Source organism: Palaemon carinicauda, chromosome 16 (assembly GCF_036898095.1).
Source record: "Palaemon carinicauda isolate YSFRI2023 chromosome 16, ASM3689809v2, whole genome shotgun sequence".
NCBI lineage: Eukaryota > Metazoa > Arthropoda > Malacostraca > Decapoda > Palaemonidae > Palaemon > Palaemon carinicauda.
In genome coordinates, this window is record NC_090740.1 from 82488734 (window position 1) to 82516233 (window position 27500).

Genomic DNA, 27500 nt, shown 5'->3' on the forward strand with positions numbered 1-27500 from the left:
GTATTTAGCCACCCCCCAGGAGAAGGCCAAGAAACTTTTTAGACTACTTTACATCCTGTTTGGGGACACTAAGGCATACCACAACTATTACGAGCTCCAGAAGTTGGCTCACCCTTCCACCCACAGCCACCGTAGAAGTAAAAAAGGCCGATATCTTACGAGAAGCAACCCTCACCTGATTACCAGAAGTGGTAAGGCCAGCAACACTCGAAGTATCGTCTCTGCCACTAACGGAATTTCTGAAGTAGATTGTTAGCCTCTCAACATCCTATGAGGGCCAATCCGTCATGCAAAAATTCATTGCACAAACAAGGGAAAAAGGAAATAAGGAAATGAAAGAAGACTACAGCAGCAGCAGCAAGGAGGAACAGGTGCCCCCCCTCTGTACACGTCGGCCTCCATCATCTGCACCACATAGTGGGTAAAGCTATATGTTGGTATCATGGCGTCAAAGTGGCGAAGAGAGTAATTTCTTTTCAGGCGTGCATGGAGGGCCTCAGTTTCTACCATTGTAAATTCAGTACTAAAGCCATAAATTGTGAAAAGCCCTGCAACTCTATTTAAAAAAAAGACAAATGTAGGACTGAAACAGCGTGCCGCAGCCCTTGGCAAAAGTCATGCATCCCATCAAGATCCTTTTGCTCAAGTCATTGAGGGCCGTGCTAGAGGGCCAAATCGTCAGTACCAGTATCTAAATGGGACAGTCGATAGTATTAACATGCTAGTGTCCTTTTTCCTAAGGGATGACAAGTTGGGAATGAAATTCGTCGTGGATACGGGCACCTGCAGATCATTCGTCCTACATTCATCAAGTTATGCCTCCTGCAGGAGGTACAAATGACCTACAATCATCACCACAAATGGAGGAGATCTCAAGATTAGTGGAATATGAACAATGGATTTATCCTTTCAAGGAAAAAGATACCGATGGCTGTACGTGGTAGCTAATGTCGAGTAGCCCTTGCTGGAAGTTGATTTCCTTCAGACTTTAAACTAGCAGTGGACTTTGCCTCCAAGCACCTTCTGCAGCTGCAAGAGCTGATGATGGTTGCGAACACAAGCTGTAATACACCACATGAGTTCAAGGATCTAAAGGAGGAATTTGAGGGTGCCTTCATGGAATACTTAGCTGATTGTTCCCCTGTTGCCCCCTAGCACAGGGTTAAACATCACATTGTCACAAATGGGGATCCTGCTTACTCCTACTACAGGAGATTGTCACAAGAGAGATTTAAAGTCACCAAGGAAGTGTTCTCTAACTTAGAGCGAGCAGAAATCTGTCAAAAAGACTCCTCACACTTGGCCTCCAAACTACACATGGTAGCCAAGGCAGACGGTACGTGGTGGCCCTGTGAGCATAATTGTCGTCTTCAAAATGTCACAGTGCCATATCGTTACTCTCAGCAGAACCTCAATATTATTACAAATCTCACATGGGCCAAATATTTCTCCAAATTAGGTATTCTTAAAGATTATTTTCCAGTGCCCGTTGGCACAGCAGACATCCTTAACGCTGTCATATTTACCCAATTTAGCAATTGCACTTTCAGCTTCACCTGCTTTTGGTCTTATGAATGCAGGTGCAACGTTTCAACGCTTAATGGATTCCATCATGGAAGACATGCCCTTCGTCATCGTGTATGTCGATGATATACTTATCTTTAGCCCCTCTTTCAGATGGCATATTTAGGACATCCATAGAGTACTAAATCATCTAAAGGAAAATGGTCTCGTGGTCAGACCTAATAAATGTGAGTGGGCGAGGTCTTCAGTGGAGTTCCTGTGCCACACAGTCGATGCAAAAAGGATTTTTCCACTCTGGCAGAAGGTGGCTGCCCTCGAGAGTTTTCCCATCCCGAAGGACGTCAAAAGTTTTCAAGAATTTGCTGGAATGATAAGTTATTATCACCGTTTCCTTCTGAACGTGAGAAAAATCATAGCAGTACTATATGGGACCCTTCAATTGAAACCAAATAAATTGAACTTGAGGCCACAACTTCAGAAGGCGTTCGATGTTACCAAGAGAGCCCTGCCATCCATTACAGAGCCGGCATATCCCTCTCCGATGGAGATCTAATTTTTACAACAGATGCCATTGCAGACTTGTTAGAGCAAAAGACATCGAATGGAAAACAGCCACTTTATTTCTTCAGTAGGAAATTAACTGGCACGTAGAGGAAGTACTCTACCTTCGACAGAGAGCTAGTAGCAGTGCACAAGGCCGTACGCTAATCCCATCATCTCCTCGAGGGGGGCCCCTGACCCATCCAGATGCACCATGCATTTACTAAAGCCGCAGATGCATGGTTTCACCTCAGCAACACCAGCTCCCAACAATCGCGTAATTTTCCTGCCAGATCAAATACATTATTGGAAACTCAAGTAAATTAGTGGATGCCCTCTCACAAATGCCATAAATGCAGAATATTGGGAAAAAATACATTGGCATTGTGGCTTGTCAAGTGAATAACAAAGAATTAGCGCACCTCCTTCATGAGGATAATAGTATGAAGTGGATCTCTTATAAAGTTTGGGGGCTTTCCCTAGGGCTTTCCCTTTCTGTAAGGCCATTGCCTTACAGAAAGGTTGCTTTTGAAAATGCATATATTCTCTCTCACCCATCAATCATTCATCAATGAAAATAATGACCGAGAGATATTTATTGAGGAATGTGAAAACTGATATAACGTTTTGGTGTAGGGAATGAATTTCTTGTCAAAAGTTGAAAGGAAGTAAGCACATAGAAACTGGCGTGGGAAAATTTAAGATATCAGCTAAACGTCTATCTTTCATCCTTGTGGATATATTGGGTCCCCAGACTCTGTTAGAGGGATACCGATATTTATTTACCGTCGTTCATAGAAATACAAGGTGGCCAGGGGCGGTCAGCTGAGAGTTGTGCAAAGGCTCTTATCCATTAGGTGGCTAAACACGGTGTCTCAGAAACCATTTTGAGTGATAGGGGAACAAGCTTCACGTCATGCCTTTGGGAGGCATTAGTTTTATTCCTTAGCACATCCTTAAATCACATTACAACATATAACCCCGAGGAAAATGGCATGGTGTAACGTTATGGTTAATTCATCGCCAGCTGAAGTATTGTATGGTCAAGTGATATGAATACTAGTGGAAGTCCTAGGCAACAACGAGCTGCAGCATTTGGCAGACAAATGAAATGCTATAGAAAAAATCATGCCTGTAAAACAGTCGTATTCCGATGTCACTATAAGATATGTGCCATGGAACCTATTCAATGTACCTCATATGTTCATTCGAGTTGACCATCACTGCCCAACTCTCTCTTCCCTGTATGTAAGCCCATACAGTGAATTAGAAAGAAGTGAAAATGCATTCCAAATTCAAATTGAGGCCCATGCCCTTAGGGTATCTATCAAACGCCTAAAAGTACCTTATATAACTGAAGGTGAAAACATCTCTGCTAATTAGGGAGGGAGTCATATTCGGGACAAGTGTTAAGCACTCGACCCTACAAGAAACTTAGGCTGTCTGTTTCTCCAATATATTGTAATCCTTACTTCATATCAAACGACCACTTGTGCAGATATTATTATGCATTGTTCATATAGAGAGAGAAATTCTCTTTGCGTCAGGTATACTCATTAATTACACTATGTAATGTGTCAAAGGTAATCAAGTAACATTTAATAAAGTAAAGATGGCGGAGTAATAAATATATATTTTTTTCTGTCTAACCATTACAATATTTCACTTGAAATGTATATCATCATGTTCCTTTTGTTTTCTTCCTTTCTTTGATTTACTGTATATAAGTATATTGTCTGTACAATTATATATTAAGCATAAGTGATTTAAGAGCATTGAGAAAACACATTCTCTTTTCTTAAAGTGGCGATGAAGACGGTGGTGTTGTTGCAGTACCTAACTGCTCGCACACGCCATACATAAGACTATCAGAGAGAAACAATAAACCCGAGACCACATACTCCCATGAATTTCTGCTATATCACTTTCCCTCCTACTGACTGAACCTCTGGGGTTAATTTATGGCCCCTATTCTCTACCTCCTACAAAATCAACTCTAACCTCCTTTCCGTGACCTTCTACTCCCACTGGACTCACTGCTATATCACTTTCCCTCCGACTGACAGAAAGTTTCTTAAGGACAATTTATGCCCTCCAAATTTTTACCTCCAACTTAACCAACTTTATCCTCCTTCCAATGACCTTATACTCCCACAGTACTTGCTAATATATCACTTTCTCTACTACTGACAGAAACTTCAGGGATAGTTTATGTGCTTCCTTTCCTGCCTACCAGCTTTAACCTCCTCCCCATGACCACCTACTCCAACGTGACTCACCACTATAACACTTTCACTCCTACTGATAGGACCAATCTGTCAAAATCTTTCGTCTTGTGGACACGAAGAGGAGCGGCCTAGAAGTTAAGAGCAAATGATGTCAATGCCCATTATTCCCATCAGTCCCTTGCTACTATACAACCAGAACGATCTGTTCCTCGGTTAACAAATACAGGTTTAAATATAAAAAAAATTAATAAAATCACCTGCTCTGCAGAGGTCACCCTTTTCAGGCTAGAGCCCTAGAGGCAGAACTGCCTGAACAACCAATGGGAGTCTGTCATCATGCCAATTGCCCCACCTGGAGACCAAACTCCAGGTTGCTGAATGAGGACAATCAGGCTCACTCAAACCTAGCACCATCCCAAACCACTAACCAGAACCAGTTTTAATTACCCCCCTCCACCCCTATAACCCTAGTAAATTGAAGCTAAAAACGCCAGGAAAAAATAAACCCTCATCTCCCACCCACTATGGGTCTAGCACAAGGGTAGCCAATCTAACAAGTAAGTTTGAATTTTACCCGTCGTTACTTCACTCCCCTTCTGGGTCAGGTCTTTACAACCTTGATTGGTATTTTCCTATCACAAACCACTCCTGCTAGCTCCCTCCACTTCCACATGCTGTTTTTATTCTATTTTCAAATGCAGCTTCACATACTCCTTCCTGATTAATAGTAGATCCCAAGTATCCAAATTATTCTACCTGAAATAAAACAGCTCCTCTACTTTCATGTATGGATATTGTTACGCGCCCGTATGGTTATGAGTCCAGCCTTGCTTAAGGAACTCTGGGTAGTAACAAAAAAACAATGATGGAAAAGGTCGCCAGTCGGCAATAAGACAAGAAATGCCATCAAAATAGATATATTTACAATAATATTTAAATAATAATTGAAAAAAAGGAAGCACAACCGATAATGCCTATATATTTTAATTAAACCACGAGGTACTTCACAGAGAGTCGTGTTCACATGAAGTTGTAGGCCGTGGAAGGGTTGAGCACCACAATATCATTCCCTGGAAAGGGAAATCAATTAAATTATCAACAGCTCACTTACTTCTATAGGCTGGGAACATGATGAAGTCATGTGGTTAAAACCTTTAAGCAAATTAAATAAAAGTGCAAACTTAGGAGTTTAAACACTACAGGTGGGAAACAACACTGCCATAGGGTGAATTAATTAAGGTTAGGAACAATAGCACACGTGGCTGGGAGATGAGAAATAGGAAAAAAAGGTTCAGTGGGTAGGATCTTTTTTTAAAGGAGAAAGGGAAAAATTGGATGTGATAAGGGAAGGAGAAGGAAAGCTGGGGAAGGATGATTAGGATCTCAAAATAATACACCTTACCTTGGTAAAAAGGACTCTGGTTCCTCCCTTGTGGAGGATATGTCAAAGGTCCTGCCTCCCTGATGTCTTGAGGGTGAAGAGAGGTGATGTTCCTCTCATGAATGTTGGTTATTGAAGATGGAAACCCAATTGTTCCTGGGTCGACTTAACACTACTTGGCCCCATATTGTGGGGGTAGGGGGGAATTGATCTGATCACAGTCCTATTGGTCAGGCCTTGTCACGTATCCCGACACGCCCATCAATAGGTCTCGTGACTTCTCCCGGATCTCCTTTGTGGCAGCGTTGAGCGGCCACATGCTTTGAAGATGTCTGGAATGAGACCTCAGGGGAGTAGACTGGTCTATGATGGTTGGAGAGGGGGGTTTGGTGAGGCTCTGGATAGGGTCCCAATGCTGGTGGCATGTCAAGTGATCCTTGGTGGCAGGGTATTTTGTTTGAAAAAGGTGGCCTAATGACCGACATGAATAACAGCCCACCATTTTAGCAGAGATTTTGTCCTAAAAAAAGTACAAGAACTCTGCAAGCAAGGTGTGAAGACACCAGCCTTAATGACTCTTCCCTCAGTGAGTCTCACCACATTATTGAATTAATATCTAAGCTGCAACTAGGGTCATAATTTTATGATTTTTGATAGTATATTAATGGGAGTAGACTGGTGTAGGATGGTTGGCGGGGTATTTAGTTTGAAAAAGGTGGCCTAACTTCCGACATGAATAACAGCCTACCATTTTAGCAGAGATTTTGTCTTAAAAAATGACAAGAACTCTGCAAGTAAGGTCTGAAGCCACTAACCCTAATGACTCCTCCCTCAGTGAGTCTCACCACGATAATGAATTAATATCTAAGATGTAGCCAGGGTCCTAATTTTACGTTATTTTAATATTATATTAAGGGGAGTAGACTAGACTAGGATGGTTGGAGAGGGGGGGGGGGGAGGCTCTGGGTAGTGTCCTAATGCTGGTGACATGTCAAGTGGTCCTTGGTGGCGTAGTATTTTGTTTGAAAAAGGTGGCCTAATGACCGCCATGAATAACAGCCCCCCATTTTAGCAGAGATTTTGTCCTTAAATAGGATAAGAACTCTGCAAGCAAGGTCTGAAGCCACTAGCCTTAATGACTCCTACCTCAGTGAGTCTCACTACGATAATAAATTATTGTCTAAGCTGCAACTGGGGTCATAATTTTATGTTGTTTTGATAGTATATTAACTTTAACTGCCACAAAGCAGTAAGCATTCTGGCTGTGAGGCAACAATTAGAAAAATGAAGATTACACTAACAGTTAAAGTTAAGTGACCTAGTGCAGTTGGACATATGAAAATTTAAACAAATTGACATATCATATGCAACAAGGATAAAATAAATACATAAAAATAAATTAAACGCAACTAATGAGGCCGAGATGGCCCCTCAAGTTTATCTACCTGGGGAGACACCAAGTCCAATAATATTTTTTCATACAATCTAAATCAATCTACTGACTATGGCTACATTATGGACATGGCACCGTGCATTGGGCACTAATGCCGGGAGAACATATCTTCTCTCTCATCTGAGTTCTTTAGGTGCTTGACCTTCCAGTTGTAGTTCTTGAGGTCTATGCCCCATCTCATGACCCCTTTATTCCTATTACGTAGCTCAGTCAAGTAGGTTAGAGGGTTATATTCCGTTACGAATGTCCATGGGAGCTCATGGTTAGCATGATAGGCACTGGCACACCTATTTGTCACATCTTCGAGGCAGCGCATGGAACGATCGATCATTGTTAGTCGAAAACAGTTTCCGCGCTTGCTGCGGGTCAGGGAACCTACATAATCCGCCAACACAGGAAAAGGAATGCCTGCGGATGGAAGGGGTCGGAGAGGAGCCCTCGGTACTACTTGGTTTAGGTTACCGGCAAGTTGCCACGGATGGCCGGAGGTTACAGAATCCTTAACATTCTTCTGCAAGCCCGGCCAGAAGAAATGAGGCTGGAGCAGATGGGTTGTGCGCTTCACCCCAGAGTGCCCTCCCAGTCCCTCATGGACCATTCATAGCACCGACAAGCGGGAATTGCGGTGGACAACTACACGTTGGCGCAAGGCCTCAGCAGGATAGTGAGGGCCTTGGGTGATTCTGAGGAGCACCTCATCCTTTTGCAGGAAGTTCTCCATTGAGAGAGTAATCATTTCTGCTTCAGCCGAATAGGCAGCTTCCCTGTAGTTTTTCAGCGTCTCGTCCAACAGCTGAAATCTCATTGGCTCTGTTTGGCTTCTTGGGGTCTCTGGAATGATGGGTATTTCCCCTTTTGCCTTCTCTGAGACCTCTGGCCTGGTGGCTGAGGCAACCCTATCACCAGTTTTGGTCACTAGCCCAGCTTCATCGGCATGGACTTCTAGAGTACGAGGGTCAGACTCATTGCTGGAAAGGGGAGGCTGTTGGACCTCCTCTCTTAGCCAAGTAACTTCAACAAGGTCAATGTTACCTAGAAAGTTGTCTTCCCCTGCAGATCGCATCCTCACAGTTGTGTGCTCCGTCTTGGAAGCCTTCATGGTCCTGAGGGGCACTTGATGTACTGCCTTCATGGTCTCTTGACCCAAGCGTAAGTTGTAGCCGTCATGTCTGAAATCACTCACTGCCCATAGTCCAAACTTCCTATGGAGTTGGGGTGTGATTATCTGGAACTCCACTGTAGGGAGTTCTTTGGTGACCTCTTCAATGCACTGGACCTCCCTGCAGTTGTCCTGCTGGACTTTGGTACCTTTGGGATGAAGGGGCGAGTTATGGAGCTGTGTTAATCAGGCGTCTTTCCCTCTTCTTTATCTCATACACTCTCTCTCTTTCATTCCGCATCCTTTCTTGTTCAGTTCTTCTCCGGGTATTGGCTTATTACATGAGCTCACGCACATACCTTCGCAATGCTGCTCCTTCATAGCCTTGTTGTTCTTCCAAATCCACAAATGCACTGATCTCAGCAGCAGTCTTTTTGCTAAATTCTTGCGGAAACAGTGACCAGATCCAATTCTATAGCACAAGGTACGATGTTGAAAGTGCAAGATATTACATGGAGGGGAAAGACACTCAAGCCTTATGCAAGAGTCTCATGGAAGGAAGTATGAAGAAGGAGCTGGGTATATTACACAATGGCTGTAAAAAATGCCTCTTGAGGAAGAACTATCACCAAATAGTGAGCCTCACAAGTAATTGAACAGGAGCCTATCTTGAAAACCAGGGAGCACGCCAATGTGTTGAAAACCAGTAACGATATATATATATATATATATATATATATATATATATATATATATATATATATATATATATATATATATATATATATATATATATATATATATATATATATATATGTACATATATATATATATATATATATATATATATATATATATATATATATATATATATATATATATATATATATATATATATATATATATATATATATATATAAAACTATGCTAGACAATAAAAAATGGAATCACAACTATGGGTGACCCTCTATGTTAAACAAAACAAAATGGAATCACAACTATGGGTGACCCTCTATGCTACACAAAATAAAATGGAATCGCAACTATGAGCAACTATATGCTACACTTGAAAACACTAGAATCACATATATGGGTGACCCTTTACGCTAGTCATAAACAAAATGGAATCACAACTATGGGTGAACCTCTATGCTGGTCATAAGAAAGATGGAATCACAACTGTGGGTGAGCCTTTATGCAAATCATAAAAAAATGGATTCACTACAATGGGTGAACATTTATTCTAGTGACCAAAAAATTTAATCACAACTATGGGTGAACCTCTATGCTAGTCATATAAAAATTGAATCACAACTATGGGTGAACCTCTATGCTAGTCATAAAAAGAAATAGAATCACAACGATGAGTAACCCTCTATGCTAGTTATGAAAAATGGAATCATGACCATGAGTGACCCTCTATTCTAGTCATATTAATAATGGAATTACATTTTTGGGTGACCCTCTAAACTAGTCATAAAAAATGAAATCACAATGATGGGAGACCCTCTATGCTAGTCATAAAAAAATGGAAATCACAACTATAAATAATCTTCTATGCTAGTTATAAAAAAAAATAGAATCACAACTATAGGTGAACCTCTCTGCTAGTCATAAAAATGAAATCATAACTATGGGTGACCCTCTATGCTAGTCATGAGAAAGAATGGAATCACAACTATGGGTGAACCTCGATGCTAGTCATAAAAAATGGAATCACAACAACGGGTGAACCCCTATGTTACTCATAAAGATAATGGAATCACAACTTTGGGTGACCCTCTATGCTGGTCTAAAAATAAAAATGGAATCACAACTATATGTGAACCTCTATGCTAGTCATAAAAAAAATGGAATCACAACTATGGGTGACCCTCTATGCTAGACAAAATAAAATGGAATCACAACCATGGGTGACCCTTTATGCCAGACAAAATAAAATGGAATCACAACCATGGGTAACCCTCTATGCTAGACAAAATAAAATTTAATCTCTATGGTGTGACCCTCTATGTTAGTCATATAAAAAAGAAATGGAATCCTCACGATGTTTGACCCTCTATGCTAGTTATAAAAAAAATATAATCTTCATGATGTGTGACCCTCTATGCTAGTAATAAAAAAATGGAATCTCTACGATGTATGACCCTCTATGTTAGTCATAAAAAAAATGGAATCTCCACAATTTGTGACCCTCTATGCTAGTCAATAAAAAATTGAATCTCCGCGATGTGTGACCCTCTATGCTAGTCATAAAAACGGGAATCTCCACGATGTGTGACCCTCTATGTTAGTCATAATAAGGTGGAATCTCCATGATGTGTGACCCTCTATGATAGTCATAAAAAAATGGAATCTTCACTGTGTGTGACCCCTTATGCTAGTCATAAAAAAATAGAATCTCCACGATGTGTGACCCTCTTTGCTTGTCATAGAAAATGGAATCTCCACGATGTGTGAACCTCTATGCTAGTGATAAAAAATGGAATCTCCACGATGTGTGACCACCTATGCTAGTCATAAAAAAACACAAAATGGAATTGTAAAATTGTGTGGGTGCATTCTTGCAATACCACCACTTGCAATTCTGTGACTTAAAGCAAAGTTTGTATTTATACTTAAAGTATAATAAATTACATAAAACAAACAATGTCACTGAGTTTGCTTATTGTTTCGCAAAGATAATCAACCCCTTTACATTTTTCCCTTTCAAAAAAATTAACTTAAGGAATTATACCTACCAAGTAATTTATCTAAAAGATCGTATACCCTAACTGAATAAAAAAGAAAGAAAATGGAATGTGATATATTAAATCCTTTATCTTTAGGTTAACAATTCTTACATAATAGTACGAAAATTATCCCTTTTAAATGATATATATAAAAAATTATATCCTATGAAATACGAAAAAAATGAAATAAAATACCACCAACTGCTGAGAGAAAATTTGAGATATTTAGGGATGCCACATCCACTTGCCGTTATCCTACACAGAAATTAGGCCTCACTGCAGTAAAATGTTTACCTGAATCTTAAACCAAGAGTTTCGATATGAGACCAGCCTGTATTCTAGCACTAAAGATAAATTGTAAAATATTTCATGCACAAAATTAAATGATTGGTGTGTGAGTGAACCACTTACCAACGTACAATAATTCGGCTAAAATCTAGGGTCTGCGCAGAATTTTAAACAATAACTAAGCAAACAATAACAAACCTTAGCATCGTTCGGAAACACGGCTACGGACTGAGTTATATCAGGTTCGCCGCATTTTAAAAGAACACGTGCTTAGCCTGATACCTTCTCGTGGAATTTCTTAAATTTCACTCCACTTTCTTTTCAACACAAAATAAACATTCCTGTAATGCACAATATATTTAAAAAATCTTTGCCACTGTGGTAACCGACACTCAAAATGAACACAAGGCAAACTAGTTACAGGCGGTTGGCTAACCAGCTGAACAATGGGATTAAAGCCTACCACGGGGTTTTTTAAAAACAAAAGGGTTCACGGTGCAAAATACGCAGAGATGAACAAGATTTTAACAATAGAAATAAAATGCTTTGGCTGTTTTCTTCCACGGTTCCAACTCCAGTGATAAAAGAATTTACTTCAAATGAAATTAAGATTTGTCAGGTCACTAAAGACAGGAAAGAGGGAATTTTACGTTAATAACAATAAATTGAAATTAATATTTTAGCGAATCCTGGCAAGGTCGCCAATTCTGTTATGCGCACATATGCTTGTGAGTCCGGTCTAGCTTAAGAAACTCTGGGCAGTAACAAAAAAAAAGAATAATGGAAAAGATTGCCAGTCGGCAATGAGACAAGGAATGCCGACAAAATAGAGATATTTATAATAATATCTAGATAATGATTAAAAAAAAGGCTGCACAACAGATAATGACTGTATATTTTATAAACCCCGAGGTACCTCACTAGGAGTTGGGTTCACGTAGAGTTGTAGGCCGTGAAAGGGCTCAGCACCGCAATCTCATTCCCTGGAAAGGGAAATGAATTAAATTATTTAACGCTCACTTACTTCTATAGGCTGGGAACATGATGAATTCGTGTGGTTAAAACCTTTAAGAAAATTGAATAACAGTGCAAACTCAGGAATTTAAACACTAAACGTGGGAAACAACACTGTTATAGGGTTAAACAATTAAGGTTAGAAGCAACGACACACGTGGCTGGGACATGAGGAATAGGATAAAAAGATTTAGTGGGTAGGATCTTTCATTAAAGGATAAAAGGAAAAAATAGGCTATGATAAGGGAATGAAAAGGAAGGCTGGGTTAGGATGACGAAGATCTCCAAATCAGACACCTTACCTCGGTAACAAGGACTCTGGTTCCTCCCTTGTTGAAGATGTGTCACAGGTCTTGCCTCACTGATGTCTTGAGGGCGAGGAGAGGTGATGTTCCTCTCACGGATGCTGGTTAGCGAAGAAGGAAACCCAATTGTTCCTGGGTCGACTTAACCCCTCTTGGTCCCCTATTGGTGGGTGGTGTATATGGGAATTGGCCTGACCCTATTGGTCAGGCCTTGTCATGTGTCCCAACACCCCAATCAATAGGCCTCGTGACCTGTCCCGGATCTCCTTTGTGGCAGCATTGAGTGGCCACGTGCTTTGAAGATGTCTGGAATGAGACCTTAGGGGAGTAGACTGGTCTAGGATGGTTGGGGGGTGGGGTTGAGGCCCTGGGTAGGGTCCAAAATGTTAGTGGCATGTCAAGTGGTCCTTGCTGGCGGGGTATTCTGTAATGCCCGCCATGAATAACACTATCTTTTCGCTACCTTTCTTACGGCAAACCATGGCTTTAGTTTTATCTCCATTCACCCTTTTCAAAGTCTTTCCACTGTACCACCCTTTCCTGTAATTCTTTCTAATTTTCAGGAGTATTTGCCCAATCATCTACCTAGAGCAACTCCCAGAACTCTTCATTTCTGATTCCTTCACTTAACACATCCAAGACCAACACATATAAAATCGGGCTTAACGCTGACCCCCGATGTAATCCAACACAAACATCAAAGGTTCTTGTTTCTTCAACAACTGTTATTACTTTTGTCATTGATCCGTTGTAAATCATATCTATCATTCTATTCAACATCTCAGGGACTTTCCCTTTCCTCAATCAGTAAAACATTACTTGTTTTGTTATTTTGTCATTAGCCATTTCTAAATCTACAAAAGCACAGAAGAGCTTCTGGTTTCCTTCTACTCTTTACCTGTAACTGCCTTAGTATAAAGATGGCATGCACAGTCTCCTTCCCCCTCATAAATCCCTTCTGCTGTTTCTCAATCTTTATAATCTCTCTCAATGTCTCATTTAGTACACTCGCTAACACTTTCAAACCATGCTTTGTTAATTTAATTCTCCAGTAGTTACATCATTGTATGATATAACCTTTCTGCTTAAATATAGATATCATTAGACGTTCATCAAAGTCTTAAAGTAAAAATTCCTCTCCCTATATTGCTATAAATAAATCCAGCATCCATTTTGTATCAACATTATTAGTTCTGTCTATAAACCTTTATATACGTGAAGTAATTTGTAATCAGTAGTTTACTTGCAGAATGCACTGTGTGTTCTAATAAGTACGTCATCATTACTGATAGGGTTTCTTTTTTTTTAATCAACCTAACAGAAACTTACCAGTCAAATATCATATATTAAAGAACTCTGACGTGTGTATTCTGGAATTGAGAAATATTTTAATTACAAAGTAAGGAGATCATTGATCATCACAAGATGGAATGTGGAGCCCCAATGATATTGTATAAAAAGGTTCAAGGGTAGAAGTATGTCAAAGTCACATAAGCCCGGTACTTTATAAACATATATCTTTTAGCAGAATCAAAATCCATTTCTTCAACTCTGTTAGGAATCAAAAATTTGATTTCAAAAAGAACAAATAGGAAAACAGGACAAAATTCGAAATCATTTCATATGCAAAATGTATTACCTTATCAGTATTTAACCTTTACCAGGGTCTGTAATAGGATGGATGTTTCATCATATGAAAAAAAAAATCACTATATTATAAGGACACCCTATATCTCTGCCTCGAGCTGTCCGGATTTTTCACTTTTATGTTGATATTTAAGTATAGTTGTTTAACTTAATCCAACATTCCAACTTCAACTCAAAATTTTCATTAAAAAAAAAAATTCATACCTCGTCGGAATCAATAGAAGATATCTTGCACGATTGTCAATATCCTCACCTCTTGAAATCTGAAAAACTTCAGGGTATCTTCCATCACTACACCAGGCATATGCTCTCTCTCTCTCTCTCTCTCTCTCTCTCTCTCTCTCTCTCTCTCTCTCTCTCTCTCTCTCTCTCTCTCTCTCTCTCAGGGTGCCTAAAAACTTTTCTAGTATGCAATCTAACCTGAAAAGCAAATCAAGTCCCCGTAGCTATTGGTGTCGCACCTGAGTTTGAGAGAGCAAAAGCGAAGATAAAATTGTAGGAAACGCCTGGGAGAGCACTAAGAGGTCCGTCTAACCACATGGGATGAAACCATTTATAAGATACTAGTGTATGCAACCCATAAGAAATTACGGGTTTTGAAGACATTCAAATTGAGAAATTATTTTCAAAGGGTATACCGACAATTAGGTCAGAGTTGAATTGAAAACCAATATCAGTTCTTTTGGTGGACGCATAGCCAAACCAAAGGAAACTATGGCTCAGTAATGTACAGATAACCTCTTATCATTAAAACTTGACTTTTTATGAGTGTATATAACACACATATTATTATAATTACCAAAGAATGTCTTACTGACATGAAAAAAAAATTACTCTTTTAGCTTCAATATAACCATAGGACTGTACAGTACACGAGTAAAAGTATACAATCCATCTAATTTGATCATAAATCCTCTGCATTTCTGCAATATATCTTCTAATACTGGCAAGGTCCATCATATAGCAACCCAAGGGAAAAATCATTTTCACCAAGTGTCTACACAGTGAAATGTTAGTGATATCTGGCAGTTCAAAAGGCTACGATGTTATATATTTGACGACATATATTAGATTATCACGAAGACCACTTTTGATAATGACACCAGTTCGTACAATTTCAGATTATATTTATATGGAACATGTTCCATGCAATGATCTCTCTCGCTATGCAATCACAAGTAAAGCTTTAAATCCATGTTTTATCATGAGCCACATGTAGCATCCATGCATGGAAGACACCATCGGGAGAACTCTAATAAAAGCTTGGCTATGACACTAGTGTAAGGTCTACTTTTAAAGGTTTAAGGGTTGAAGGTCACCCATGAATAACAGACACAACATACAATGATAATGCCTAGTCCGACAATGCCATAGAGGGACTGACCATACATACATAACATTAGCACTAATGCCCCCTCTCGATCCAAGATAGGGCTAGGATGGGCCAGGCAATGGCTGCTGATAACACTGCAGGCAGACTTACAATAGTCTCCCCAAACAACACTCCTTCCCATCCTTAGCTCACAAGGATTGTGAGTTTGCAGTCACTATAAGAAACTATAGAGCTTGTGCATTTAAAGATCTCAGTCCAGCAGATTGCCAGGAAGGAGCATTTTTGATGAATATAAGGTGTGTCATAATCTGATGATGCCAGATTTAAATTAACATTGTAAGGTATGTTTGGTAATATATCTAGTAACGATATATAATCATTTCATGAGTTTCTAAAGAATCGCTTGAAGTGATACTCTAATATGGGAATGCGGCTTTAGCTCCTTACATCTAATGTTTTGGAAACTCAATCAAATGGTGAGAAAGCTTTGTATAAAAAGTTTTGAATTGAAGCTTCTTAGAGTGACTTTTATATATGATTTATTCTATTGTTCACGGAAACAAGGTTAAATCTTAGTTAACAAAATAAGGCTAATTCTTAAGTATCATGGAGAATGGATAGCACCGTGTAGTTTCATTAATTTATTGGAGGAAATTCTTATCTTGAAATTTGTTAATTAAAAATTCACTAAAGCAGTGGGCTAATATTAGTGGGTCTAAGTTTTCGACAAGCAAAATTACAGTTGTCCATTTTAGTGTATTCGGGGAGTATATCCAGACCCTGATATATACATCAAAGGTCAGCAGATCTCATGTGTGAGTGAAGCTAGATTTCTAGGGTTGATATTTGATTGTAGATTTAAATGGGCTCCTCGCTTGAAAACGTCTTCAGACTCTGAATCTTTTAAAACTTTTCCCTCATACATCAGGGAGGGGGATTAGACTGCAAAACTCTTTTAAAGTTATGCAAGTCCTTAACTTGTTTCAAAAATTAGTTAATGGTGTGAAAGATACTCCTCAGCCACCCTAAGCCGACTAAAGATTTTAGATTCTATAAACCCTGCTGGTATCAGAATGCCCAGATTAGCCTGTAGAACTTTGTCTATCCCAAGCCTCCTTGTTAACGCTGGAAAATTACCTTTATAGCAAGTCTTGTGCTGTTCAGTATTGGTTTAGGTTCCATTGCCTCACTAATTCTTTAGCCAGTCAGACTGAAAACCTGGGTAAAAACATTAGTAAATAGTCTAGATATTTGTAGAAAATAAAGTGCTCCCATGTAGGATATCATTTACCCCTCAATGGAAATTACTGGAAATATATTTTTGTAAATATTCTATTGGTATAAAAAAGAGCATGACTGATTTAGAATCCAGATTGCTCTTTATAAAACATGTTGAAGAACATAGAGATTCGACTTCTATATATACTGATGGCTCCTAATCCGATGCTGGCGTAGGATTTGGAGTATATAGTAGTGCTTTTAATTGTAGAGGTGCACTTCCTCTAGTATCCTCTATATTTTCTGCCAAACTATATGGCATACTAACCGCTATTGAGAAAATAACGTTGAAAAACGATGGCAATTTTACCATATTTAGTGATGCAAGAAGTGGCCTACGCGTCTTAGGAGTTTTCAATTCCAATAACCCTTTAGTTTTGAAGATTTATAGTAGATTTTGAGGATTGGAGTAAGGGGTATAACAGTTCGATTTTGTTAGGTTCCAGCATATGAGAAGGCAGATTTACTGGCAAAGAATGCTGAAGCTGAGTTGCTATCAAGAAGGTATCCTAATCTTTGTAATGATTTTTTACCTAGCATTAAAAATTTGGTTTAAAGTAATTAGCAACAACATATGGATAGTTTGGTTCAAAATAAGATGAGAGAAATAATGAATGTTATATCCCCTTGGAAATATAACATGTTACCCCGAAAGTGTGAGACTACTTATTGTCATCGACACACGTGTTTCTCCTGAAGGGCCAAAACCAACCGTATTGCGACGACTGTTTGGTACATTTAACAGTGAGGCATTTGTTAACCGAATGCCCCAATTATAGCAACTAAAGAAATAGATATATGTTTGAGGATTCGAGTTGAGGATGGCAGATTCATCCTTGCCAAGATTCTTGGACATGATGTGTCCTACTATGCGAGAGTTATTTATAGATTTATTTCAGAAGTAGGTCTTTTGAAAACTATTTAGGTTATATAATGACATCTTAACTTTTACGGTTTTATTTGAATAGTCTTTTATTTTTATGTATAATAAATGATATCGGGGTCAATGACCTTAGATGTCAGGATGCCAGAAAACTTTAAATCACTCAATCAATGAAACCGTCGGCAAGGATACAAAAAGTTATAACCTTGATTTGTGGAATGAGAAGCCCGTAGACCTTCTTCCTTACTAAGGGCAGCAAAGCTGCTTTCTTTTTTCGTCTAGTGTGCACAGTTGTCGTCTGCTCTCTCTCTCTGCTTGACAATGGAACTTATAACTTGGTACCAGTGGTTAGACCATCTGCTGTCTTCTTTAAATGTTCCTTCTACATCATGATCTGGATTGCAACAATTTTTAGAGTCGGTTGACTCTTTTATGTTGTGTAACTGTCCATTGCTGGGGACAGAGGTAGTAGACGAACGCCTGACCATGTTGGGCATGTCTATAGGGTCGAACATATCTTGCTGCTACGTGACTGCATGACTAGGCTGGACTGGAGTGGTTCACTGCTCCAATCTTCCTATCTGTTTATGTTATTTTCCGGGGTGTTATCCAACATAGCGGCTTATCTCAAGATGGTGGCTGATCATGTGATCGGACTTCACGCAACACAATTCATTCTGAAGGAATTTTGATGTTTATCAGACCTGCGCTAGCTGCCTAGCCTTTCAATTATTTGTACATCTCCTGATACTGCTGTGCTTGTAATATTTAGGTCAAGACTCCTTTGTGCCTTAGCTGGTTGTTTTGGATTAAAACTGATTGGTTTATATGAAATGGTATATCAACATCCTAACAACTCGGATTGCCGGTCATTACTATTGAGTATCTCTCTTAATGTTCGTTTTCACGAAATCCTTATAACTCATCTCTCTCTCTCTCTCTCTCTCTCTCTCTCTCTCTCTCTCTCTCTCTCTCTCTCTCTCTCTCTCTCTCTCTCTCTAAATTAATGAAACAAACACATTCATGACAATGGTAACGTCTGTAATGTGAGTTTTTCCACAGCAGTCAATGAAAATCGTGTATGGAGCAGAAGATTAGACATAAGGTCCTTCATAGAGGGAAAGATAAGATCAAGATGAGATTAAAATTTCCAAATCAATATATCTAGACCTGTCCGCCAGCAGATGTAATTCCCAGTGTTATTTTATTATAATCTATTTTCTAGGTACCAAATTCCTTCTCAACTTGAATTCTTGCTGTCTTGATAAATCCGAGCTAAGATGAATAAGAGCAAATTGTGGATAGTGTCTCACTCAATATCTACTCTATTACCTTGAGGTAATAAATCAAAAGCAATTGTAACTCTAACATATTCTTGATTTCCATATCCTTTGAAATAGTCCAAGACTGGTGATAATATCGGAGATTCGCAATATGTAGGTCCTAAGTGTGCTCCAAGCTCATAGCACGATGGTTTCCACTAGTTTCCCCACTCTCAGTCTCACTCACTGGGTAAAGGCTGTTTGAATTTGCCCATGGGTCTAGTTGTACACCCAGCATCAGCCTTTGCCTGGTAGTTCATGCTGATAGTTAAGGTAGAGATTGGGCTTAGATGCTTTTTATATGTACATTTAATCAGCCCAAATAACACTTTAGAGGCCGGGAAGTTTTCTGTCTTTGACTTATGTCATTAAGAGTACATTGGTTAAGAAAAAAAAAAGATCTATATAAAATAAAATCTAATGCAAGGGTAATTAAATTAATTTTTAATCTTTAATAATGTGTTTCCATACCTATATGGATTGGATTTGTGGTGCGTATGGTGGTTGTTTAGAGTTACAGCCCAGTGAAAATAAACTGCAAATGATGAAGTTAAATTTGTAGAATACATGGTCAATGGTAAGGAAATATCACTGGCTAATGTATAACTGACTTTTTTCAACCATTTTCCTTTCATAGAAATCAAAAGCTCTTACCTCACTATTGGAGGGATATCTCAAACTCATCAATCCCCCCATTATATTGTGTACATATAAAGTCGAAAGCTATTTACAGGTTTTTCAAATTACCCTGGTACCTTCCTTAGTCCGTTTATTGTCATATGTAGCCACGTTATTTCTTAGGGTTGCATTCTTTATCTTTATATTTCCATTTTTTCTATCATTATATTAGAAGAGCTATAAATCTAGGTGTTGCCAATGACCGCTAAATTTCTGGTGACTGACTTGAGCACCTCTCTCTCTCTCTCTCTCTCTCTCTCTCTCTCTCTCTCTCTCTCTCTCTCTCTCGCTGTGTAACGAGAAGGATCTCAGAATAATAACATCCTATATCAGTTTCAATGAGGAGTTTAAAGCTAACAACTATGACGATTTACACTACCTATTAAATATGGCGAGGAAAGATTGAGTTTTTGGAGATTATTCCAATTAACGGGGATCTCTTTCATAAGGATTGGGAATCACCAGAATTCTTAACATTCATTTCCAAAAAAAAACATATTAATGAACAATGTACTTATTTCTGCTATATTTATGAACTCCCAGCCAATCTGATCCTGAAGGATGTGATAGCCTATCGGAAACGCCACTGCCTGGCGATCTGCAGGATTGGGGTTCAATACCATCCCAAGCTATATAGTTTCTTGCAGTGTCTTCAACCTCACCATCCTTCAGAGCTAAGGATAGGGGTTTTGCGGGAGCGTATAGGGATACCTGCTGAGTCATCAGTAGCCATTGCCTGGCCCTCCTTGGTCCTGGCTTCATGGAGAGGCCTTGATCGCTGCTCATATGTACTGTATATATTACATCATTTTGGAAAATTTGTCATTTTACAAAATGCCCGGCCATTATACAGAACGACCAAATTCGTGATCACTTTGCAAAAGGACCTAAATATCTCGACCCTTTTCCAAAGCCCAAAGTTTTTAGTCCATTATCTCGACATATTTGAAAAGGGTTAAGATTTTGGTCTATTTACAAAATCATCAGTATCATCGTTGATGAGGTTACAAAATTTCCAATTAGCAAGTAGGTTAGGTTAGGTTAGCTACGTTTCTAGTCATGTGCATCAACGAAATGATGATGTATGACCCCATTCTTGCAATGAGCTGGAAGTCTCCTACTGAGCGTTGCAGTTGTATGGCCAATACGGTTTATATTGAGTGGCGTACCGTAACATGGAAGATCCTCAAAATCTAGGATCGATAAAATAATGTAAGATTAAATTTTAATATATAGGAGAAACAGTCAAGATCGCTATTCTTCAGTAGTCTATTGTGACCCATAGGCAGTGCATATATTAATAATAATAATAATAATAATAATAATAATAATAATTAATAACATGTGCTCTCTCTCTCTCTCTCTCTCTCTCTCTCTCTCTCTCTCTCTCTCTCTCTCTCTCTCTCTCATACATACACGAACACATTGAGGAACGTTAGATACGCATGCAAAATAAAAACTATTACACACACAAGTGAAGAATAAAACCAAATATGTACTTCTGCATTTAAGATTAACTCGACTCACCCAAACTCAAAGCGAGGCAGCGCCTGAATCCAGTATTTTTTTCCAGGGGACGAGCAACTCCTGACACAAGCTCCTGCCGGGCGTGGGAATCCTTTTCCCTGGGCTTTTACTTTAATAATCGGGGAAAGAAACAACACAGCAGCTTCGACTTATCTTCAATAAAGCATTTTTCCTTCTTTGTTCACGTTATTCGTCCATAAATTCTGTTTCCATTAACAATTGTAATGATTTTTCTCTGATATTGATTGCTTTCAAGAACATTCAAGAATGTCGATAAATAGTTTGTTTATGTTTTCTAAATATCGGCTTTAGATATCTGCTTTTATAGTGTACTTGAATTTCTTTATTGTGTTAATAAATAGGTCACTTAGAATCTCTCATATTGTAAAAAATGATTAAGCGAAAACGCTATTCGTTATTAAGTTTTCAGCATGTGATAAAGATTAGTTCAGTTGCAACTGACGTCCATGGTATGAGAAGCTCAATGCCATTAACTCACAAGCCTCTCGGAAACAACAAAACGAGAAAAGAAAAAAAGGATACGATTTGATCAAGAACCAAACTGGAAATATGGAGTTTTTGTGAATTAAAGTAAATATTTGTAGGAAGACATATACAACAATTTGCAGCAGACCTAAAGGCAATCTTCTGGATTTACAATTCAAGAATTACAGATATCCTAAAGACATATTTATTCGTAAATGTCTGTTGGAAAGGTGTTTGGTGAGACACTTTACTTAAGGCTAAAAGAACAGATATTGAAATATTACAAATAGGAAGTCACTAAGTTCCTATTTTAATAAAACAAAGAATTTTGTGGTAATAAGAAATGAACCAGATAGGTGAAATGAGGTGAATAAATCAACGCTTGGGCTTACAGTATCTTGCTTTTCCAACTAAGGAAAGTAGTAGTAGTAGTAGTAGTAGTAGTAGTAGTAGTAGTAGTAGTAGTAGTAGTAGTAGTAGTAGTAGTAGTAATGAAAATTCAATTATTTAGTAAATTAAGAAATATATGAAATGTAAAGTAAACTGAATGGGAGAGGCTAAAGAGAGATGCATAACAGCCATGTCTCGTATATCTCGATATTTATTTGGTCAGCTGATTCCCATTTTGTCTACATAGAAGAAAAATTAATAATTTGTTGCCGAGTACACAGTACATATCCTCAGAGTAATTATAGCTACAGAAATACTATAACAAGTCAGTTCGAATAATGTTCCCCATTTTGGTCTGAGATCTTTGAATGATAGCCTGATTTTATTACATTTCTTATCAGCCTATAGATACTTTATGAAATTTCTTGTTCTGTTCACTATTTGTGAGATATACTCTTGTATTTCATTTGAGAAATCTAATACCGCACGATCTTTTTAGCTTTTTAATTCATTTAGTAAGCTAGGAATAACCTTAGCCGCACAGATGATTGCTTGAAAAGAGCTTTGTTTTTTACTCAGGTTCACATGGGTCATACTTCGATTATATTGCTGTTTTATTGGCTCTCATATTCTGAACTTTACGAAGCAAAAAGATGAGTGCCAACAATAAGATTTAAGATCAAAAGGTTGAAAGGCCCTAAAGACTATCTTACGGCATTATGTATGACCAGAGAAGCAAGCTTAACACACGTCACCTATCAGACTTCAGACACGTCACCTATAACAGAGTTTAGTGATATCTCACAATAATATATGAGTCACAGTAACCTTAAAAAGGTCTTTGATATCACTGTATAAAAAGGAAATACATCTACATATTTCCTATATAAAGCTTTGGACACTATTTCTCCCATGCTTCTTATTCCCGAAGAAGGTGCGCACTTAGCTTCTCTATATTATGATATATGGAGGACGCTCCGATCCGGAATAGACAGAAATACAAAATGATATATATTACATGAAAATCTACCCCCCCTATAAAAAAAAAAAATATTGCATATAAAAATTCATACAATGCACATAAAATAATATTTCTTATGATATTTGTAATTTTGATACCGATCATAAAAAAAAAAAAAAAAAAAAAAATAATCATATCAATATCAGTATTACAAACTTCATCAATGACCTACTTCGGATTGAGGCAGTACGGGCCTGGATAGGCGAGATAGGGGTAAGAAAAGGCATTCCTTCATCCGTCGATTTTACTTGTCAGGGTTTACGGCCCAAATTCACAACACAAACCAACAACACTGTCTCGCCATTTTCAAAATCACTACTACACTTCCACTTGCAACCCGCAATCGGTGATCACTGGCCGTTTTCCAGCAAAAAATATTCCTGCCCTTCTCTTATTACAATTCTAATCAAATATAAGGTATTCATATCTACACATTCTCTAACACTGCCTAGCCTCGAGGTCGAACTTGAATCCCGTAGCCACTTGTCCTTCGGGAACCTGCCGGTCCCCACAACCAGGAATCATATAACTCCCCACACCCTCCCCCCAAAAATACAGCATCCGCCTGATGGATAACACCTGAACAATTTGTCCTTTTTGTTTTATTTATTTGTTTATTCTTTTTTTATTTCCCTAGGTTCAGTCATTAGTATGTTTCACGTACTGCTAGACAAAACAACACAGAAACAATATTTTACTTCATTACATTGTGCACCTATATAAGAACACGATATTATCATAAGTTCATTTAGAACACATTAAACGAATAAATGAAGTCTGTTCAAACAACAACCACAACAACAACATTAACAACAAAAACAGTAACAACAACATCATATAAATTCCGACTCATCAACTCTGGAAATGTCAGGTATGCAGCGGTAAGGGTGTACACTCTCATTGACACTTTTGAAAACTACCTTATCATGAACTATATGCATGTGTGCCTGATGATGTTCAGACACTGCTTCACAAATAATGTTTTGTATAACTATAATGTTAGATTTAACATCATTACTTGGCAAGGACCCAAATATGCTAGGCGTAGTTTGTGTTACCCAGGTTGTAATCGTTTCAAATACACAAAATCACAAAGAAATATCTGTGCCTCATCAGTAAAGGTAGTTTTGAACTGTCCATCATACATTGAGCTATGTCTTTCATTACCTATTTCAAATAATTTTCAGTGGTGCTCATTATTCTCCTTAGGAGATTTGGAGATTTAGTAAATAGACAGATTATTGGTCAATTGAATAATATGTCAAATATTGCGAATTAATCAGGACCGTATACGGTGACACAAGATCCTTGAGCAAGGCATTACATGCAATGTTCAAAGCTAGCACAGTCGTAGAAAGTATGGTGTGCCAATGACGATGGTCATCGGCCACTAAATAGCATAATATTTGCACCACTTCCATATTATGAGATTCCACCTAGCCATTAGTTGAAAGCTTATATATGGTCACTGAAAAGTGTTTAATTTTCATTGAATCTGTGACCTATTTCACCAACTTATTCATAAACTCGAGACCATTACTTACCAGAATTTATGGTGAATCGAATTTAGTAATAAAGGAGCAAAGCGCCTGGGATAATGAATTTAATGATTATCCAACATTGCTGAAGTATGAGTGTAACGAGTAAATGCATCCAGGAATATCCATATATGCTTATGTTGTGTTATACTACTAGGAAATGGTTACAAGCATGACAATTCTAATTGTTTTTTTGTTTTGTTTTTTCATTTGTAACAAAAAGAACGATTACACGTGTTCTCCTTAATATTCTATTGATCCCAAATGCCATTCATAGTAACTTGCACGTACAATTTGGAGGTATCGAATAATTAAAGCAGGGCAAATAGCTACCCAAGCACAAAATTCCCCTCCCCTCTTCTCGTAAGATCAAAATAAAATATTCTCTATACAAAAATTCTCACAAGGCATATTCAGAAACGATGATTAACTATCTGATTAGCTAATATTCACTGTTCGCACTCTTACCATCCATTCATCTTTTTGCTGTTCTTCACTTACGTCTTTCATATCCCAGCCTCCTAGGTCAATCACTCTCTCTCTCTCTCTCTCTCTCTCTCTCTCTCTCTCTCTCTCTCTCTCTCTCTCTCTCTCTCTCTCTCATTATCTGATTGTTCCTCACGTGAACCTTTTGGGTCTGTTGTTGGTACCTCTTTTCTGTCCTAGTAGTTACTCATATTACTGCACTTTTGGAGACGGAATCAATTACCGTGTTAACTTTTTATGTGGTCAAACTCCTTTATGTTAAACTCTAACAATCTTTCAATCCTTCTCGCATGTCTAGATGTCAACTCTCCCTTATAAAATAAATTATGTAAGTGACGAAGATATCTTTTTAACTGCATTGGGTGACCTAATAAAAAGAACTGATGCTTATCTAGAGCCAAAAGAATAGTCAATGCCTCTCAATCGAATATACTATACTACTTTTCTGCCCTTTTAATGCCATGGGAGCAAAACAAATGGGTAGCTCCCTATCCTCATCATCTTGTTGGAATATTACGCTATTCGAGTAACTCCACGTTAATTAAGGCAGCTTCCAAATGGTCAAATGCTCTGTGCTTTCCCACTCCGCATTATATTACTTTACTTTTCTTTAAAGTATCTAATTGTTTCGTTATCTCTCCAAAACCTCTTATAAATTTGAGGTAATACCCAGCTAGGCCAAGTAATCCAGCTACTTCCTTAGGGGTACGGCGCGTTGGGAAATTTATGATAACTTCCACTTTACTGGGATAGGGTTGTTTATCTTTTGGTGTTATTACATGACCTAAAAAAAGTTACCTTTTTGCAGAAAAAGTTACACTTTGATAAATTTATTTTCATTCCAATATAGGGTAATATTTCCAAAAAATTCAGAATGTTATTATTATGTTCTGTGTTTTCCTCTATAATTATGAAGTCATCAAGATAAGCAAGAGCATTATGTCGAATTAAGAATATCATTACTTTTGAAAAATTACTGGGAGTATTTTTAATCCCGAAAAGAAGAATATAAAACTAAAATAATTGATCGTTGCGTATAAATGCCATTTGGCATTTACTGTCCTCTTGAATGGTTATTTGATTGTATGCAGATTTCAAATCAGTAGTTGTAAAATATCTACAGCCCTGTAACTTAACGAGTAATTCTTCGATCGAGGGCAACATACAATCTTACCAGGCCATCTTTTTTGCTAAATTATAAAGCCTTCACTTGATCAATCCTTCCAAGGTGCTCAACATCAATTGAAATTATATCGGGATAGTTATCAAAAAGATTACTAAGTACAAGTTAATATTCTGGAGGACATAGTTTTTGCGCTTGACTAATCAAGTTCTGAGTGTGTTTGTATGTGCGAGCTGGAGTCGTGGCTTCCAAGATCCCATCATCAATAATTTCACATAACTCAAATTTACACATAGAATCACTTCCTATAAAAAAAAAAAAACTTTTATATGTCAAATTAAATATTGTGATATCTGCTTTGTTTTCTTTTATCTCTGACAAGCCCTCTAAGACTACAGATGGCCATATTTCATGGGGTTTAACAACAACCTTGGTTCCCTCCGTGAGAGGCTGAAACAGGGTCACTGACATGCTTGTGAGAGGTAGAGATGGGGGTGACTTATGCTGGTGTGCGTCTGGGGAGGTAATACTTCTCCTTTTTCAGGTACAACTGTCACCTTACCTACTAGTGTCTCCCTTCCCACACATTCACTTTCTCTCTCATACGTTTCTATCGGCATAATGCAATAGCTTGCCATAACTCTTATTTTATCTTTTTCCCTGCAAATGTATATTTTATTATTCTCAATGAAGTCAAAACCAATCTTAGCCCTATTTTCGGAATTCCCAAGGTAGGCAAAAAAAAAAAAAAAATATATTGTGTAAACTTCAAAGATCAAACCTTAAAATTAAAAAGCTTTGCATGCCATCCCTGTGTTTTATTTACTCCAGGAACGTCAAGAGTGATAGGTGCTCCTGAATCGATCAGCGCTTGAATGTCAATCAATTAGGATCCGGACACGGGGTAACTAATCTCTCTCCCAATACCTTCTCCCCTTGCTTCTGTCTCTAGTGCTGCGGGGATGAGGTTGGGGGTACCATGGAAGGCACCACTGTATGCATGACCGTTTGGCCCTGCTCCATTGTATGCACTCTCTGGTTGGCTGCTCCTGCTGCCGTCATGAGGGGAGGGGGTGTCGATCTCCATTGTCTCCCCCTTCCATTACCTCATTTTCCTAGGATATTGAGCAGGGGTGGTGTGCGCACTTTTTGTTGGGCAGTCTCGAGAATATGAATGTGGATTTGACAGGCATAACAGTGGGACACTGCACTCTTTGGTGCCCT